This window comes from Pelodiscus sinensis, unplaced genomic scaffold (assembly GCF_049634645.1).
Source record: "Pelodiscus sinensis isolate JC-2024 unplaced genomic scaffold, ASM4963464v1 ctg97, whole genome shotgun sequence".
Classification (NCBI taxonomy): domain Eukaryota; kingdom Metazoa; phylum Chordata; order Testudines; family Trionychidae; genus Pelodiscus; species Pelodiscus sinensis.
This window is the reverse complement of record NW_027465982.1, coordinates 348,778-366,300: the sequence shown is the minus strand read 5'-3', so window position 1 is coordinate 366,300 and position 17,523 is coordinate 348,778. Positions and strand designations below refer to the sequence as shown.

The 17,523-nt window shown below is 60.8% G+C and overlaps 1 protein-coding gene across 1 annotated transcript in view; it reads right to left on the bottom strand.

The window, feature by feature from the left end:
- SPEG (striated muscle enriched protein kinase) overlaps positions 1–17,523 on the bottom strand; it is a 91,076-nt gene that overhangs the window by 38,855 nt on the left and 34,698 nt on the right. The window lies entirely within an intron of this gene.

Sequence of the window (17,523 nt, the reverse complement as noted above, 5' to 3'; positions counted from 1 at the left end):
GGAAATGGCGGAGATGCTCAATGACTTCTTTGTTTCGGTCTTCACCGAGAAGTCTGGAGGTGTGCCTAACGTAGTGAATACAAGCAGAGAGAGGGTAAGTTTAGAAGATAGGATACACAAAGAACAAGTTAAAAATCACTTAGGAAAGTTAGATGTCAGCAAGTCACCAGGTCCTGATGAAATGCATCCCAGGATACTCAAGGAGCTGATAGAGGAGGTATCTGAGCCTTTAGCTATGATCTTTGAAAAATCATGGCAGACAGGGGAGATTCCAGAAGACTGGAAAAGGGCAAATATTGTGCCCATCTATAAAAAGGGGAATAAGAACAACCCAGGAAACTATAGACCGGTCAGTTTAACGTCTGTCCCAGGGAAGATAATGGAGCAGGTAATTAAGGAAATCCTATGCAAACACTTGGAAGGTAATAAAGTGATAGGGAATAGCCAGCATGGGTTTGTGAAGAACAAGTCATGCCAAACTAATCTGATAGCTTTCTTTGATAAGATAACGAGCCTTGTGGATAAGGGAGAAGCGGTGGATGTCATATACCTAGACTTTAGTAAGGCATTTGATACGGTCTCGCATGATATTCTTATTGATAAACTAGGCAAATATAACTTAGATAGGGCCACGATAAGGTGGGTGCATAATTGGCTGGATAACCGTAGTCAGAGAGTGGTTGTTAACGGTTCTAAATCCTGCTGGAAAGGGATAACAAGTGGAGTTCCTCAAGGGTCTGTTTTGGGACCCATACTGTTCAATATCTTCATCAATGATGTAGATATTGGGATAGAGAGTACGCTTATTAAGTTTGCAGATGATACCAAACTGGGTGGGGTTGCGACTTCTTTGGAGGATAGGGACATAATTCAGAATGACCTTAGCAAGTTAGAGAAATGGTCGGAGGTAAACAGGATGAGGTTTAATAGAGAGAAATGCAAAGTGCTCCACTTAGGAAGGAACAATCAGTTCCATACATACAAGATGGGAAGCGACTGTCTAGGAAGGAGCATGGCAGAAAGGGATCTAGGGGTCATAGTGGACCACAAGTTGAATATGAGTCAACAGTGTGATGCTGTTGCAAAAAAAGCAAATATGATTCTAGGTTGTATTAACAGGTGTGTTGTAAGCAAAACTCGTGAAGTCACTCTGCCGCTCTACTCTGCACTAGTTAGGCCTCAGCTGGAGTACTGTGTCCAGTTCTGGGCGCCACATTTCAAGAAAGATGTGGAGAAATTGGAAAGGGTACAGAGAAGAGCGACAAGAATGATTAAAGGTTTAGAGAACATGACCTATGAAGCCAGGCTTCATGAACTGGGCTTGTTTAGTTTGGAAAAAAGAAGATTAAGGGGGGACATGATAGCGGCTTTCAAATATCTAAAAGGGTGTCACAAGGAGGAAGGAGAAAATTTGTTCCTCTTGGTTTCTGAGGACAGGACAAGGAGTAATGGGCTTAAAGTGCAGCAGGGGAGGTTTAGATTGGACATTAGGAAAAAATTCCTAACTGTCAGGGTGGTCAAATATTGGAATAAATTGCCAAGGGAGGTGGTGGAATCTCCCTCTCTGGAGATATTTAAGAACAGGTTAGATAGACATCTGTCAGGGATGGTGTAGACGGAGCTTGATCCTGCCTTGAGGGCAGGGGGCTGGACTCGATGACCTCTCGAGGTCCCTTCCAGTCCTATGATTCTATGATTCTATGATTCTATGACCCACAGCAAGGTACGGACCGGCCAGGCACCTGCTGCCCCGACCCACAGCAATGTAGGGACCAGCCGGGCACCTGCTGCCCCGACCCACAGCAAGGTACGGACCGGCCAGGCACCTGCTGCCCCGACCCACAGCAAGGTACGGACCGGCCAGGCACCTGCTGCCCCGACCCACAGCAAGGTATGGACCGGCCAGGCACCTGCTGCCCCGACCCACAGCAAGGTACGGACCGGTCAGACACCTGCTGCCCCGACCCACAGCAAGGTACGGACCGGCCGGGCACCTGCTGCCCCGACCCACAGCAAGGTACGGACCGGTCAGGCACCTGCTGCCCCGACCCACAGCAATGTAGGGACCAGCCGGGCACCTGCTGCCCCGACCCACAGCAAGGTACGGACCGGCCAGGCACCTGCTGCCCCGACCCACAGCAAGGTACGGACCGGCCAGGCACCTGCTGCCCCGACCCACAGCAAGGTATGGACCGGCCAGGCACCTGCTGCCCCGACCCACAGCAAGGTATGGACCGGCCAGGCACCTGCTGCCCCGACCCACAGCAAGGTACGGACCGGTCAGACACCTGCTGCCCCGACCCACAGCAAGGTACGGACCGGCCGGGCACCTGCTGCCCCGACCCACAGCAAGGTACGGACCGGTCAGGCACCTGCTGCCCCGACCCACAGCAAGGTACGGACCGGCCGGGCACCTGCTGCCCCGACCCACAGCAAGGTACGGACCGGTCAGGCACCTGCTGCCCCGACCCACAGCAAGGTACGGACCGGCCGGGCACCTGCTGCCCCGACCCACAGCAAGGTATGGACCGGCCAGGCACCTGCTGCCCCGACCCACAGCAAGGTACGGACCGGCCGGGCACCTGCTGCCCCGACCCACAGCAAGGTACGGACCGGCCAGGCACCTGCTGCCTTGGCCCACAGCAAGGTACGGACCGGCCGGGCACCTGCTGCCCCGACCCACAGCAAGGTACGGACCGGCCAGGCACCTGCTGCCCCGACCCACAGCAAGGTACGGACCGGCCGGGCACCTGCTGCCCCGACCCACAGCAAGGTATGGACTGGCCAGGCACCTGCTGCCCCGACCCACAGCAAGGTACGGACCGGCCAGGCACCTGCTGCCCCGACCCACAGCAAGGTACGGACTGGCCAGGCACCTGCTGCCCCGACCCACAGCAAGGTATGGACTGGCCAGGCACCTGCTGCCCCAACCCACAGCAAGGTACGGACCAGCCGGGCACCTGCTGCCTTGGCCCACAGCAAGGTACGGACCGGCCAGGCACCTGCTGCCCCGACCCACAGCAAGGTACGGACCGGCCGGGCACCTGCTGCCCCGACCCACAGCAAGGTACGGACCGGTCAGGCACCTGCTGCCCCGACCCACAGCAAGGTACGGACCGGCCGGGCACCTGCTGCCCCGACCCACAGCAAGGTACGGACCGGTCGGGCACCTGCTGCCCCGACCCACAGCAAGGTATGGACCGGCCAGGCACCTGCTGCCCCGACCCACAGCAAGGTATGGACCGGCCAGGCACCTGCTGCCCCGACCCACAGCAAGGTATGGACCGGCCAGGCACCTGCTGCCCCGACCCACAGCAAGGTACGGACCGGCCAGGCACCTGCTGCCCCGACCCACAGCAAGGTACGGACCGGCCAGGCACCTGCTGCCCCGACCCACAGCAAGGTACGGACCGGCCAGGCACCTGCTGCCCCGACCCACAGCAAGGTACGGACCGGCCAGGCACCTGCTGCCCCGACCCACAGCAAGGTACGGACCGGCCAGGCACCTGCTGCCCCGACCCACAGGAAGGTACGGACCGGTCAGGCACCTGCTCTCCCGACCCACAGCAAGGTACGGACCGGCCAGGCACCTGCTCTCCCGACCCACAGCAAGGTACGGACCGGCCGGGCACCTGCTCTCCCGACCCACAGCAAGGTATGGACTGGCCAGGCACCTGCTGCCCCGACCCACAGCAAGGTACGGACCGGCCAGGCACCTGCTGCCCCGACCCACAGCAAGGTACGGACTGGCCAGGCACCTGCTGCCCCGACCCACAGCAAGGTATGGACTGGCCAGGCACCTGCTGCCCCAACCCACAGCAAGGTACGGACCAGCCGGGCACCTGCTGCCTTGGCCCACAGCAAGGTACGGACCGGCCAGGCACCTGCTGCCCCGACCCACAGCAAGGTACGGACCGGCCGGGCACCTGCTGCCCCGACCCACAGCAAGGTACGGACCGGTCAGGCACCTGCTGCCCCGACCCACAGCAAGGTACGGACCGGCCGGGCACCTGCTGCCCCGACCCACAGCAAGGTACGGACCGGTCGGGCACCTGCTGCCCCGACCCACAGCAAGGTATGGACCGGCCGGGCACCTGCTGCCCCGACCCACAGCAAGGTATGGACCGGCCAGGCACCTGCTGCCCCGACCCACAGCAAGGTATGGACCGGCCAGGCACCTGCTGCCCCGACCCACAGCAAGGTACGGACCGGCCAGGCACCTGCTGCCCCGACCCACAGCAAGGTACGGACCGGCCAGGCACCTGCTGCCCCGACCCACAGCAAGGTACGGACCGGCCAGGCACCTGCTGCCCCGACCCACAGCAAGGTACGGACCGGCCAGGCACCTGCTGCCCCGACCCACAGCAAGGTACGGACCGGCCAGGCACCTGCTGCCCCGACCCACAGGAAGGTACGGACCGGTCAGGCACCTGCTCTCCCGACCCACAGCAAGGTACGGACCGGCCAGGCACCTGCTCTCCCGACCCACAGCAAGGTACGGACCGGCCGGGCACCTGCTCTCCCGACCCACAGCAAGGTATGGACTGGCCAGGCACCTGCTGCCCCGACCCACAGCAAGGTATGGACTGGCCAGGCACCTGCTGCCCCGACCCACAGCAAGGTACGGACCGGCCGGGCACCTGCTGCCCCGACCCACAGCAAGGTATGGACCGGCCAGGCACCTGCTGCCCCGACCCACAGCAAGGTACGGACCGGCCAGGCACCTGCTGCCCCGACCCACAGCAAGGTACGGACCGGTCAGGCACCTGCTGCCCCGACCCACAGCAAGGTACGGACCGGCCAGGCACCTGCTGCCCCGACCCACAGCAAGGTACGGACCGGCCGGGCACCTGCTCCCCAACCCACAGCAAGGTATGGACCGGCCAGGCACCTGCTGCCCCGACCCACAGCAAGGTATGGACCGGCCAGGCACCTGCTGCCCCGACCCACAGCAAGGTATGGACCGGCCAGGCACCTGCTGCCTTGGCCCACAGCAAGGTACGGACCGGCCAGACACCTGCTGCCTTGGCCCACAGCAAGGTACGGACCGGCCAGACACCTGCTGCCTTGGCCCACAGCAAGGTACGGACCGGCCAGACACCTGCTGCCTTGGCCCACAGCAAGGTACGGACCGGCCAGACACCTGCTGCCTTGGCCCACAGCAAGGTACGGACCGGCCAGGCACCTGCTGCCCCGACCCACAGCAAGGTACGGACCGGCCAGGCACCTGCTGCCCCGACCCACAGCAAGGTATGGACCGGCCAGGCACCTGCTGCCTTGGCCCACAGCAAGGTACGGACCGGCCAGGCACCTGCTGCCCCGACCCACAGCAAGGTATGGACCGGCCAGGCACCTGCTCTCCCGACCCACAGCAAGGTACGGACCGGCCAGGCACCTGCTGCCTTGGCCCACAGCAAGGTACGGACCGGCCAGGCACCTGCTGCCCCGACCCACAGCAAGGTATGGACTGGCCAGGCACCTGCTGCCCCGACCCACAGCAAGGTACGGACCGGCCAGGCACCTGCTGCCCCGACCCACAGCAAGGTACGGACCGGCCAGGCACCTGCTGCCCCGACCCACAGCAAGGTACGGACTGGCCAGGCACCTGCTGCCTTGGCCCACAGCAAGGTACGGACCGGCCGGGCACCTGCTGCCCCGACCCACAGCAAGGTATGGACCGGCCAGGCACCTGCTCTCCCGACCCACAGCAAGGTACGGACCGGCCAGGCACCTGCTGCCCCGACCCACAGCAAGGTACGGACCGGCCAGGCACCTGCTGCCCCGACCCACAGCAAGGTACGGACCGGCCAGGCACCTGCTGCCCCGACCCACAGCAAGGTACGGACTGGCCAGGCACCTGCTGCCTTGGCCCACAGCAAGGTACGGACCGGCCAGACACCTGCTCTCCCGACCCACAGCAAGGTATGGACCGGCCAGGCACCTGCTGCCCCGACCCACAGCAAGGTACGGACTGGCCAGGCACCTGCTGCCCCGACCCACAGCAAGGTACGGACCGGCCAGGCACCTGCTGCCCCGACCCACAGCAAGGTATGGACTGGCCAGGCACCTGCTGCCCCGACCCACAGCAAGGTATGGACCGGCCAGGCACCTGCTGCCCCGACCCACAGCAAGGTACGGACCGGCCAGGCACCTGCTGCCCCGACCCACAGCAAGGTACGGACCGGCCAGGCACCTGCTGCCCCGACCCACAGCAAGGTACGGACCGGCCAGGCACCTGCTGCCCCGACCCACAGCAAGGTATGGACTGGCCAGGCACCTGCTGCCTTGGCCCACAGCAAGGTACGGACCGGACGGGCACCTGCTGCCCCGACCCACAGCAAGGTATGGACCGGCCAGGCACCTGCTCTCCCGACCCACAGCAAGGTACGGACCGGCCAGGCACCTGCTGCCCCGACCCACAGCAAGGTACGGACCGGCCAGGCACCTGCTGCCCCGACCCACAGCAAGGTACGGACCGGCCAGGCACCTGCTGCCCCGACCCACAGCAAGGTACGGACTGGCCAGGCACCTGCTGCCTTGGCCCACAGCAAGGTACGGACCGGCCAGACACCTGCTCTCCCGACCCACAGCAAGGTATGGACCGGCCAGGCACCTGCTGCCCCGACCCACAGCAAGGTACGGACTGGCCAGGCACCTGCTGCCCCGACCCACAGCAAGGTACGGACCGGCCAGGCACCTGCTGCCCCGACCCACAGCAAGGTATGGACTGGCCAGGCACCTGCTGCCCCGACCCACAGCAAGGTATGGACCGGCCAGGCACCTGCTGCCCCGACCCACAGCAAGGTACGGTCTGGCCAGGCACCTGCTGCTCCCCGGCCCACAGCAAGGTATGGACCGGCCGGGCACCTGCTGCCCCGGCCCACAGCAAGGTATGGACTGGCCAGGCACCTGCTGCCCCGACCCACAGCAAGGTACGGACCGGCCAGGCACCTGCTGCTCCCCGGCCCACAGCAAGGTATGGACCGGCCGGGCACCTGCTGCCCCGGCCCACAGCAAGGTATGGACTGGCCAGGCACCTGCTGCCCCGACCCACAGCAAGGTACGGACCGGCCAGGCACCTGCTGCTCCCCGGCCCACAGCAAGGTACGGACTGGCCAGGCACCTGCTGCCCCGACCCACAGCAAGGTACGGACCGGCCAGGCACCTGCTGCCCCGACCCACAGCAAGGTACAGACCGGCTGGGCACCTGCTCTCCCGACCCACAGCAAGGTACGGACCGGCCAGACACCTGCTGCCCCGACCCACAGCAAGGTACGGACCGGCCAGACACCTGCTCTCCCGACCCACAGCAAGGTACGGACCGGCCAGGCACCTGCTGCTCCCCGACCCACAGCAAGGTACAGACCGGTCAGGCACCTGCTGCTCCCCGACCCACAGCAAGGTACAGACCGGCTGGGCACCTGCTGCCCCGACCCACAGCAAGGTACGGACCGGCCAGGCACCTGCTGCCCCGACCCACAGCAAGGTACGGACCGGCCAGGCACCTGCTGCCCCGACCCACAGCAAGGTACGGACTGGCCAGGCACCTGCTGCCCCGACCCACAGCAAGGTACGGACCGGCCAGGCACCTGCTCTCCCGACCCACAGCAAGGTACGGACCGGCCAGGCACCTGCTCTCCCGACCCACAGCAAGGTACGGACCGGCCAGGCACCTGCTCTCCCGACCCACAGCAAGGTACGGACCGGCCAGGCACCTGCTCTCCCGACCCACAGCAAGGTACGGACCGGCCAGGCACCTGCTCTCCCGACCCACAGCAAGGTACGGACCGGCGTGGCACATCAATTGACAGCCCTAGTTATAACCTCTCACCTGTGTAAGGTGGGGGCTGGGTGTGTGTCACGTTACTGGATTTTAAGGGGAGCAGCCAGATCCCTGCTGCGCCCACGGGGGGGGGGGGTTGCCCCAATGTCTGTACACAGGGGCCGTGTGAGGTGTCACAGGAAAGCTTGTGTCCTACGGGCTCTGGGTGTGCTACGAGTGTGTGACGTCTGTGTGTAGGGTTACGGATACGGGCTCTGGGTGTGCTACGTGTGTGTGACGTCTGTGTGTAGGGTTACGGATACGGGCTCTGGGTGTGCTACGTGTGTGTGACGTCTGTGCGGGGTTACGGATACGGGCTCTGGGTGTGCTACGCGTGTGTGACGTCTGTGCGGGGTTACGGATACGGGCGCTGGGTGTGCTACTCGCGTGTGTGTGTGTGACGTCTGTGCGGGGTTACGGATACGGGCTCTGGGTGTGCTACTCGCGTGTGTGTGTGTGACGTCTGTGCGGGGTTACGGATACGGGCGCTGGGTGTGCTACTCGCGTGTGTGTGTGTGACGTCTGTGCGGGGTTACGGATACGGGCTCTGGGTGTGCTACTCGTGTGTGTGTGACGTCTGTGCGGGGTTACGGATACGGGCGCTGGGTGCGCTACTCGCGTGTGTGTGACGTCTGTGCGGGGTTACGGATACGGGCTCTGGGTGTGCTACTCGCGTGTGTGTGACGTCTGTGCGGGGTTACGGATACGGGCTCTGGGTGTGCTACGCGTGTGTGACGTCTGTGCGGGGTTACGGATACGGGCGCTGGGTGTGCTACTCGCGTGTGTGACGTCTGTGCGGGGTTACGGATACGGGCGCTGGGTGCGCTACTCGCGTGTGTGTGACGTCTGTGCGGGGTTACGGATACGGGCTCTGGGTGTGCTACTCACGTGTGTGACGTCTGTGCGGGGTTACGGATACGGGCTCTGGGTGTGCTACGCGTGTGTGACGTCTGTGCGGGGTTACGGATACGGGCTCTGGGTGTGTGTGTGTGACGTCTGTGCGGGGTTACGGATACGGGCTCTGGGTGTGCTACTCGCGTGTGTGACGTCTGTGCGGGGTTACGGATACGGGCTCTGGGTGTGCTACTCGCGTGTGTGACGTCTGTGCGGGGTTACGGATACGGGCTCTGGGTGTGTGTGTGTGACGTCTGTGCGGGGTTACGGATACGGGGTCTGGGTGTGCTACTCGCGTGCGTGTGACGTCTGTGCGGGGTTACGGATACGGGCTCTGGGTGCGCTACTCGCGTGTGTGTGACGTCTGTGCGGGGTTACGGATACGGGCTCTGGGTGTGCTACTCGCGTGTGTGTGACGTCTGTGAGGGGTTACGGATACGGGCTATGGGTGTGCTACTCGCGTGTGTGTGACGTCTGTGCGGGGTTACGGATACGGGCTCTGGGTGCGCTACTCGCGTGTGTGTGACGTCTGGGCGGGGTTACGGATACGGGCTCTGGGTGTGCTACTCGCGTGTGTGTGTGTGACGTCTGTGCGGGGTTACGGATACGGGCTCTGGGTGCGCTACCCGCGTGTGTGTGTGTGTGACGTCTGTGCGGGGTTACGGATATGGGCTCTGGGTGTGCTACTCGCGTGTGTGTGACGTCTGTGCGGGGTTACGGATACGGGCTCTGGGTGTGCGTGTGTGACGTCTGTGCGGGGTTACGGATACGGGCTCTGGGTGTGCTACTCGCGTGTGTGTGACGTCTGTGCGTAGGGTTACGGATACGGGCTCTGGGTGTGCTACTCGCGTGTGTGTGACGTCTGTGCGGGGTTACGGATACGGGCTCTGGGTGTGCTACTCGCGCGTGTGTGTGTGACGTCTGTGCGGGGTTACGGATACGGGCTCTGGGTGTGCTACTCGCGTGTGTGTGACGTCTGTGCGGGGTTACGGATACGGGCTCTGGGTGTGCTACGCGTGTGTGACGTCTGTGCGGGGTTACGGATACGGGCGCTGGGTGTGCTACTCGCGTGTGTGTGTGTGACGTCTGTGCGGGGTTACGGATACGGGCTCTGGGTGTGCTACTCGCGTGTGTGACGTCTGTGCGGGGTTACGGATACGGGCGCTGGGTGTGCTACTCGCGTGTGTGTGTGTGACGTCTGTGCGGGGTTACGGATACGGGCTCTGGGTGTGCTACTCGTGTGTGTGTGACGTCTGTGCGGGGTTACGGATACGGGCGCTGGGTGCGCTACTCGCGTGTGTGTGACGTCTGTGCGGGGTTACGGATACGGGCTCTGGGTGTGCTACTCGCGTGTGTGTGACGTCTGTGCGGGGTTACGGATACGGGCTCTGGGTGTGCTACGCGTGTGTGACGTCTGTGCGGGGTTACGGATACGGGCGCTGGGTGTGCTACTCGCGTGTGTGACGTCTGTGCGGGGTTACGGATACGGGCGCTGGGTGCGCTACTCGCGTGTGTGTGACGTCTGTGCGGGGTTACGGATACGGGCTCTGGGTGTGCTACTCACGTGTGTGACGTCTGTGCGGGGTTACGGATACGGGCTCTGGGTGTGCTACGCGTGTGTGACGTCTGTGCGGGGTTACGGATACGGGCTCTGGGTGTGTGTGTGTGACGTCTGTGCGGGGTTACGGATACGGGCTCTGGGTGTGCTACTCGCGTGTGTGACGTCTGTGCGGGGTTACGGATACGGGCTCTGGGTGTGCTACGCGTGTGTGACGTCTGTGCGGGGTTACGGATACGGGCTCTGGGTGTGTGTGTGTGACGTCTGTGCGGGGTTACGGATACGGGGTCTGGGTGTGCTACTCGCGTGCGTGTGACGTCTGTGCGGGGTTACGGATACGGGCTCTGGGTGCGCTACTCGCGTGTGTGTGACGTCTGTGCGGGGTTACGGATACGGGCTCTGGGTGTGCTACTCGCGTGTGTGTGACGTCTGTGAGGGGTTACGGATACGGGCTATGGGTGTGCTACTCGCGTGTGTGTGACGTCTGTGCGGGGTTACGGATACGGGCTCTGGGTGCGCTACTCGCGTGTGTGTGACGTCTGGGCGGGGTTACGGATACGGGCTCTGGGTGTGCTACTCGCGTGTGTGTGTGTGACGTCTGTGCGGGGTTACGGATACGGGCTCTGGGTGCGCTACCCGCGTGTGTGTGTGTGTGACGTCTGTGCGGGGTTACGGATATGGGCTCTGGGTGTGCTACTCGCGTGTGTGTGACGTCTGTGCGGGGTTACGGATACGGGCTCTGGGTGTGCGTGTGTGACGTCTGTGCGGGGTTACGGATACGGGCTCTGGGTGTGCTACTCGCGTGTGTGTGACGTCTGTGCGTAGGGTTACGGATACGGGCTCTGGGTGTGCTACTCGCGTGTGTGTGACGTCTGTGTGGGGTTACGGATACGGGCGCTGGGTGTGCTACTCGCGTGTGTGTGTGTGACGTCTGTGCGGGGTTACGGATACGGGCTCTGGGTGTGCTACTCGTGTGTGTGTGACGTCTGTGCGGGGTTACGGATACGGGCTCTGGGTGTGCTACTCGCGCGTGTGTGTGTGACGTCTGTGCGGGGTTACGGATACGGGCTCTGGGTGTGCTACTCGCGTGTGTGTGACGTCTGTGCGGGGTTACGGATACGGGCTCTGGGTGTGCTACTCGCGTGTGTGTGTGGGACGTCTGTGCGGGGTTACGGATACGGGCTCTGGGTGCGCTACTCGCGTGTGTGTGTGGGACGTCTGTGCGGGGTTACGGATACGGGCTCTGGGTGTGCTACTCGCGTGTGTGTGTGGGACGTCTGTGCGGGGTTACGGATACGGGCTCTGGGTGTGCTACTCGCGTGTGTGTGACATCTGTGCGTAGGGTTATGGATACGGGCTCTGGGTGTGCTACTTGCATGTGTGTGACATCTGTGCGTAGGGTTATGGATACGGGCTCTGGGTGTGCTACTTGCGTGTGTGTGACGTCTGTGCGGGGTTACGGATATGGGCTCTGGGTGTGCTACTCGCGTGTGTGTGACGTCTGTGCGGGGTTACGGATACGGGCTCTGGGTGTGCGTTTGTGACGTCTGTGCGGGGTTACGGATACGGGCTCTGGGTGTGCTACTCGCGTGTGTGTGACGTCTGTGCGGGGTTACGGATACGGGCTCTGGGTGTGCTACTCGCGTGTGTGTGACATCTGTGCGTAGGGTTATGGATATGGCCTCGCTGCTGGTAGTGACTCAGACTTTGAGTCGGTCCTAGCTCGGGGACTCTCTTTTTGCCCCACCACCTCCACAAACACGCTACAGTTCTGCGGTGATCTGGAAGCCGACTTTCACCGTCCGCGACTCAAAGAACACTTCCCACACAACGCTGAGCAGCGCACCGACGGACAGATACCCTCCCACCTACCGCACAAGAAGAACTCCGCATGGACTCCTGAGGGCCGGAAGGAGTCCGGACCTCTACACAGAATGCTTCCGCCGCCGTGCACAGGCAGAGATTGGGGAAAAACAGCGTCGCTTGCCTGGTAGCCTCAGTCGTGCAGACGCAATGCCATCCACAGCCCCCGGAACAACTCCGACATTAGAATCAAAGAGGCTGACAAGGGAGGTGCTGTTGTCATCATGAACAGGCCTGACTACCAGCAGCAGGCTGCCAGACAACTCTCCGATACCACATTCTACAGGCCACTTTCCTCAGACCCCACTAAGCAATACACTAAAACTGCCCCATCTGCTCAGGACTCCCCACACAAGCACAGGAACAAATCGACACCCTTAGAGCCCCGACCAGGGTTGTTCTATCTATTACCCAAGATCCACAAACCTGGAAATCCCAGACGCCCCATCTCCTCGGGCACTGGCACTCTCACTGCAGGACTGTCTGGCTATGTGGACTCTACTCAGACCCTACGCCACCAGCACTCCCAGCTATCTCCGAGACACCACTGACTTCCTGAGAAAACTACAGTGCATTGGTGATCTGCCAGAAAACACCATCCTAGCCACCATGGGTGTAGAGGCTCTCGACACCCACATCCCACACACAGCTGGAGTACAAGCTGTCAGGAACAGTATCCCTGAAGATACCACAGCACAACTGGCGGCTGAGCTCTGGGACTTTATCCTCACACACAACTATTTCAGATTTGGGGACAATCTATACCTCCAGACCAGTGGCACCGCTATGGGCACCCGCATGGCCCCACAATACACCAACATTTTTATGGCTGACCTGGAACAACGCTTCCTCAGCTCTCGTCTACTTACACCCCTTCTCTACCTACGCTACATCGGTGACATCTTCATCATCTGGACCCATGGGAAGGAGACTCTGGAAGAATTCCACCATGATTTCAACAGCTTCCACCCCACCATCAACCTCAGCCTGGACCAGTCTACACAAGAGATCCACTTCCTGGACACCACGGTGCAAATAAGTGATGGTCACCTAAATACCACTCTATACTGAAAACCTACTGACTGCTATGCTTACCTTCATGCCTCCAACTTCCATCCCGGACACACCACACGATGCATCGTTTACAGCCAAGCACTGAGGTACAACCGCATTTGCTCCAACCCTTCAGACAGAGACCAACACCTACAAGATCTTCACCAAGCATTCTTGAAACAACGATACCCACCCGAAGAAGTGAGGAGACAGATTGACAGAGCCAGACGTGTACCCAGAAGCCTCCTGCTACAAGACAGGCCCAACAAAGGAACCAACAGAACACCACTGGCCATCACCTACAGTCCTCAGCTAAAACCTCTCCAACGCATCATTAGTGATCTACAACCCATCCTGGACAATGATCCCAGGAAACTACAGACCCGTCAGTTTAACGTCTGTCCCAGGGAAGATAATGGAGCAGGTAATTAAGGAAATCATATGCAAACACTTGGAAGGTAATCAAGTGATAGGGAATAGCCAGCATGGGTTTGTGAAGAACAAGTCATGCCAAACTAATCTGATAGCTTTCTTTGATAGTGTAAGGGGACTGTTACCCCTTACTAAAACTCTGTGGGAGTTTTTTGGTTTACCAGCTTCAGAAGGGGAAGGGTTCATGAGACTGACAGACCCCAGAGACAATGGAAAGCAGCCAACACTCCAGCTCAGCCTGACTGACAGGTTGTAAGTGGGATTGTTCTGGCTCTGGCTCTGAACAAACAAGCTGTGTGCAGAAGAGGTCCTGCAAAGACAGAGAGCTGAAAGAGGAGTACAAGAAGAAGTCCTGCAGCGACAGAACCAGACACAGACAGGCCAAGCAGTGCAGACCCTGTGTTGAGCAGCAGACTGGCAGTGCTCAGAAAGCCAAAAGGAACAGAGAAGCAACACAAGGAGCTGGAACTGGCCAAGCAGCACAGCCTGCAGCTGGATGTGGTGAGCTACTGGGACCTGCAAAGTGTGGGGAAAGGCTCTGGACTGGGAGAGGGGTCTGGCCACTTAGAGACTGAGGCTGTGTGGTCACTGCCAGTGCAAGCGTGTCCAGCCTGCAGCCCCTTGCAGCACATCCAGGGCTTCTAAGGAAGAGACTGTGAACTGTCCTTACACTCTGCAGACTGCTGTGTTGATGTCCCTGTGCTACAGAGCAGGGCTGTGTGTTCTCATTTAACCATTCTCATTGTTTCTTATTCTATTCTCTTTAATCAGTTGATGTTTAATAAATTGTATTTGCTTTGAACCTTATGAAGTGATCACTGGGCCAAGAAGGCCTGCAGTGTAAAGAGAGCACCTCGGAGTGGAAACCTGGGCCCAGCCTTGTTGGGGTTTCGAGGGCTCTGCTCCTCAGGAGAGTGGAGGGGGAGCCCTCAGGATCAGGGAGGCCATGGGGTAAAGGAAGTGGGAGCGAGGACTCAGATCTTTTCGCTGGTTCATTTCACCGGGGTGTATAGAAGCCAGGAAAGTTCCCCACAAGAGCGGGACCATTCCCCCGCTTACAATAGGATAACGAGCCTTATGGATAAGGGAGAAGCGGTGGATGTCATATACCTAGACTTTAGTAAGGCATTTGATACGGTCTCGCATGATATTCTTATTGATAAACTAGGCAAATATAACTTAGATAGGGCCACGATAAGGTGGGTGCATAATTGGCTGGATAACCGTAGTCAGAGAGTTGTTGTTAACGGTTCTAAATCCTGCTGGAAAGGGATAACAAGTGGAGTTCCTCAAGGGTCTGTTTTGGGACCCGTACTGTTCAATATCTTCATCAATGATGTAGATATTGGGATAGAGAGTACGCTTATTAAGTTTGCAGATGATACCAAACTGGGTGGGGTTGCGACTTCTTTGGAGGATAGGGACATAATTCAAAATGACCTTAGCAAGTTAGAGAAATGGTCAGAGGTAAACAGGATGAAGTTTAATAAAGAGAAATGCAAAGTGCTCCACTTAGGAAGGAACAATCAGTTCCATACATACAAGATGGGAAGCGACTGTCTAGGAAGGAGCGTGGCGGAAAGGGATCTAGGGGTCATAGTGGACCACAAGTTGAATATGAGTCAACAGTGTGATGCTGTTGCCAAAAAAGCAAATATGATTCTAGGTTGTATCAACAGGTGTGTTGTAAGCAAAACTCGTGAAGTCATTCTGCCACTCTACTCTGCACTAGTTAGGCCTCAGCTGGAGTACTGTGTCCAGTTCTGGGCGCCACATTTCAAGAAAGATGTGGAGAAATTGGAAAGGGTACAGAGAAGAGCGACAAGAATGATTAAAGGTTTAGAGAACATGACCTATGAAGCCAGGCTTCATGAACTGGGCTTGTTTAGTTTGGAAAAAAGAAGATTAAGGGGGGACATGAGAGCGGTTTTCAAATATCTAAAAGGGTGTCACAAGGAGGAAGGAGAAAATTTGTTCCTCTTGGTTTCTGAGGACAGGACAAGGAGTAATGGGCTTAAAGTGCAGCAGGGGAGGTTTAGATTGGACATTAGGAAAAAATTCCTAACTGTCAGGGTGGTCAAATATTGGAATAAATTGCCAAGGGAGGTGGTGGAATCTCCCTCTCTGGAGATGTTTAAGAACAGGTTAGATAGACATCTGTCAGGGATGGTGTAGACGGAGCTTGGTCCTGCCTTGAGGGCGGGGGGCTGGACTCGATGACCTCTCGAGGTCCCTTCCAGTCCTAGTGTTCTGTGATTCTATGACCCTTTGCTGGGTTCAAAGCTCCATAGCCCCTCCTGCTGGGCGCTGGCCGGGGGTCGCTCTGGGCTGGGGAGCAGGGGGGCGCTGTCCCCTCTGGGAGGGGGGGCCCCGGGGGCCAGAGGGAGGGGACCCCCGAGGGGCTCATGGCGGAGGAGGCGGCTGGAGGCCCTGGGAGGCGCCGTCCCGGAGGCGGAGGGGCGACCCCCAGGTGAGAGGGGCCCCCCAAGAGAGGGTCCCCGCACTGGAGTGGCCCCTGGGAACGGGCTGGTCACTGCGCTGGAGGGGGGGGGCTCCCCGGGAAGGGGCTGCTGCACTGGGGGGGGGGGTCCCACCTGAGGATGGACGGGCCGAGCATGGGCACCAGCTGTGAGCCGTGACACCCTGCACTGCACATGCCTGGCCCCCCGCCCCCCCCGCAGGCTTCTCTGCTCCCGGCTTTGCCTGCGGGGCAGGGCGCTCGCTTGGAACCGGGCCGGGTGGCGGGAGCCAAGGTCAGGGCCTCGCAGGCCCTGGAGGGTCATTGGGAGCAGGAAGCCGCTGCCCCGCGCCCCACGTGCTCGGGGGCTGCGCCGGGCCAGGCCTGGCCGACTCATTGGCGAATGGGCCGGGAACGGGCCCCGCTGGGGGAGGGGGAGCATTTGCAGACGATACACGATGGCTCCGAACAGCTGAGTGCAGAGGCTGGGAAGAGCTACAAAGGGGTCCCCCGGGACTGGGGGACGGGCACCGCGAGGCCAGGGGAACTCGGTGGCAACAAATGCAAAGTGAGGCGCACGGGCAGACGCCGTCCCAGCCGTGGGCACCAACGGTGGGGCCCGAATCGGCCATCCCCCCTCCGGAGAGACCCTGGGATCCCTGTGGGCGGTTCCCCGGAGGGGGCAGTGCACAGAGCTAAGGGGCGCCCGGCAGCCGGCAGGAGAGGAACAGAGAGCAGGACACACAACGCCCCCTGCCCCCCCACGGCGTGAACGCGGCTGAAAGAGACGGTCTGGGGTTGGACACGGTGCGGAGGGCTCACCAGGTGGGATGTCGGGGGCCGTATTCACTGCTTGCTTTGGGATGTTGAGAGTCCCACTGGCCTGGCCTGCTGTAGCCCCTGTGCTGTGCCTCAGTTTCCCAGCTGGGGGTGGGAATGGCGGGCGTGGCTCTCGGGGGGGGGGGCTGTCCCATCTTAGCACGGCCACAGCAACAGCTCAGCTGTCCTAGAACCCGAGCTGGGTGGCGGACTCAGCCAGGTGACACGTTGTTTGGGAAGGAGACGAAGGGGGCGCGGGGAGGCCCCCGGGGTGGGGTCATGGGCTTAGGATACAGGGAGGGGGCCAGGCCCCTCCCCCCAGGCTGGGCTGCCCTGGCTGCTCCCTGCGCCGCGCTGAGTCCTTGGGACCAAGAACCCCCCTGCGCTCCCTGCTGGCTGGGACCCCTCTGTGTGCGGGGGGCTCCCCACCCCCGTGACACAAGGTCAGTTCCCCCCGTTTTGCCACTTGGCTTCCGCTGAGCCCACCTGGCATGGCTACGTCCACTGGGCAGATGTCGGGGTCCTGGGGCGCCTGCTGTTCCGCCACCCCGGGGGCGCGCCGTCCCGGCAGGGGGGTCGAAGGACGTGCTGCGCAGACAGTGCCCCGCCCCCCCTCACCTGGCT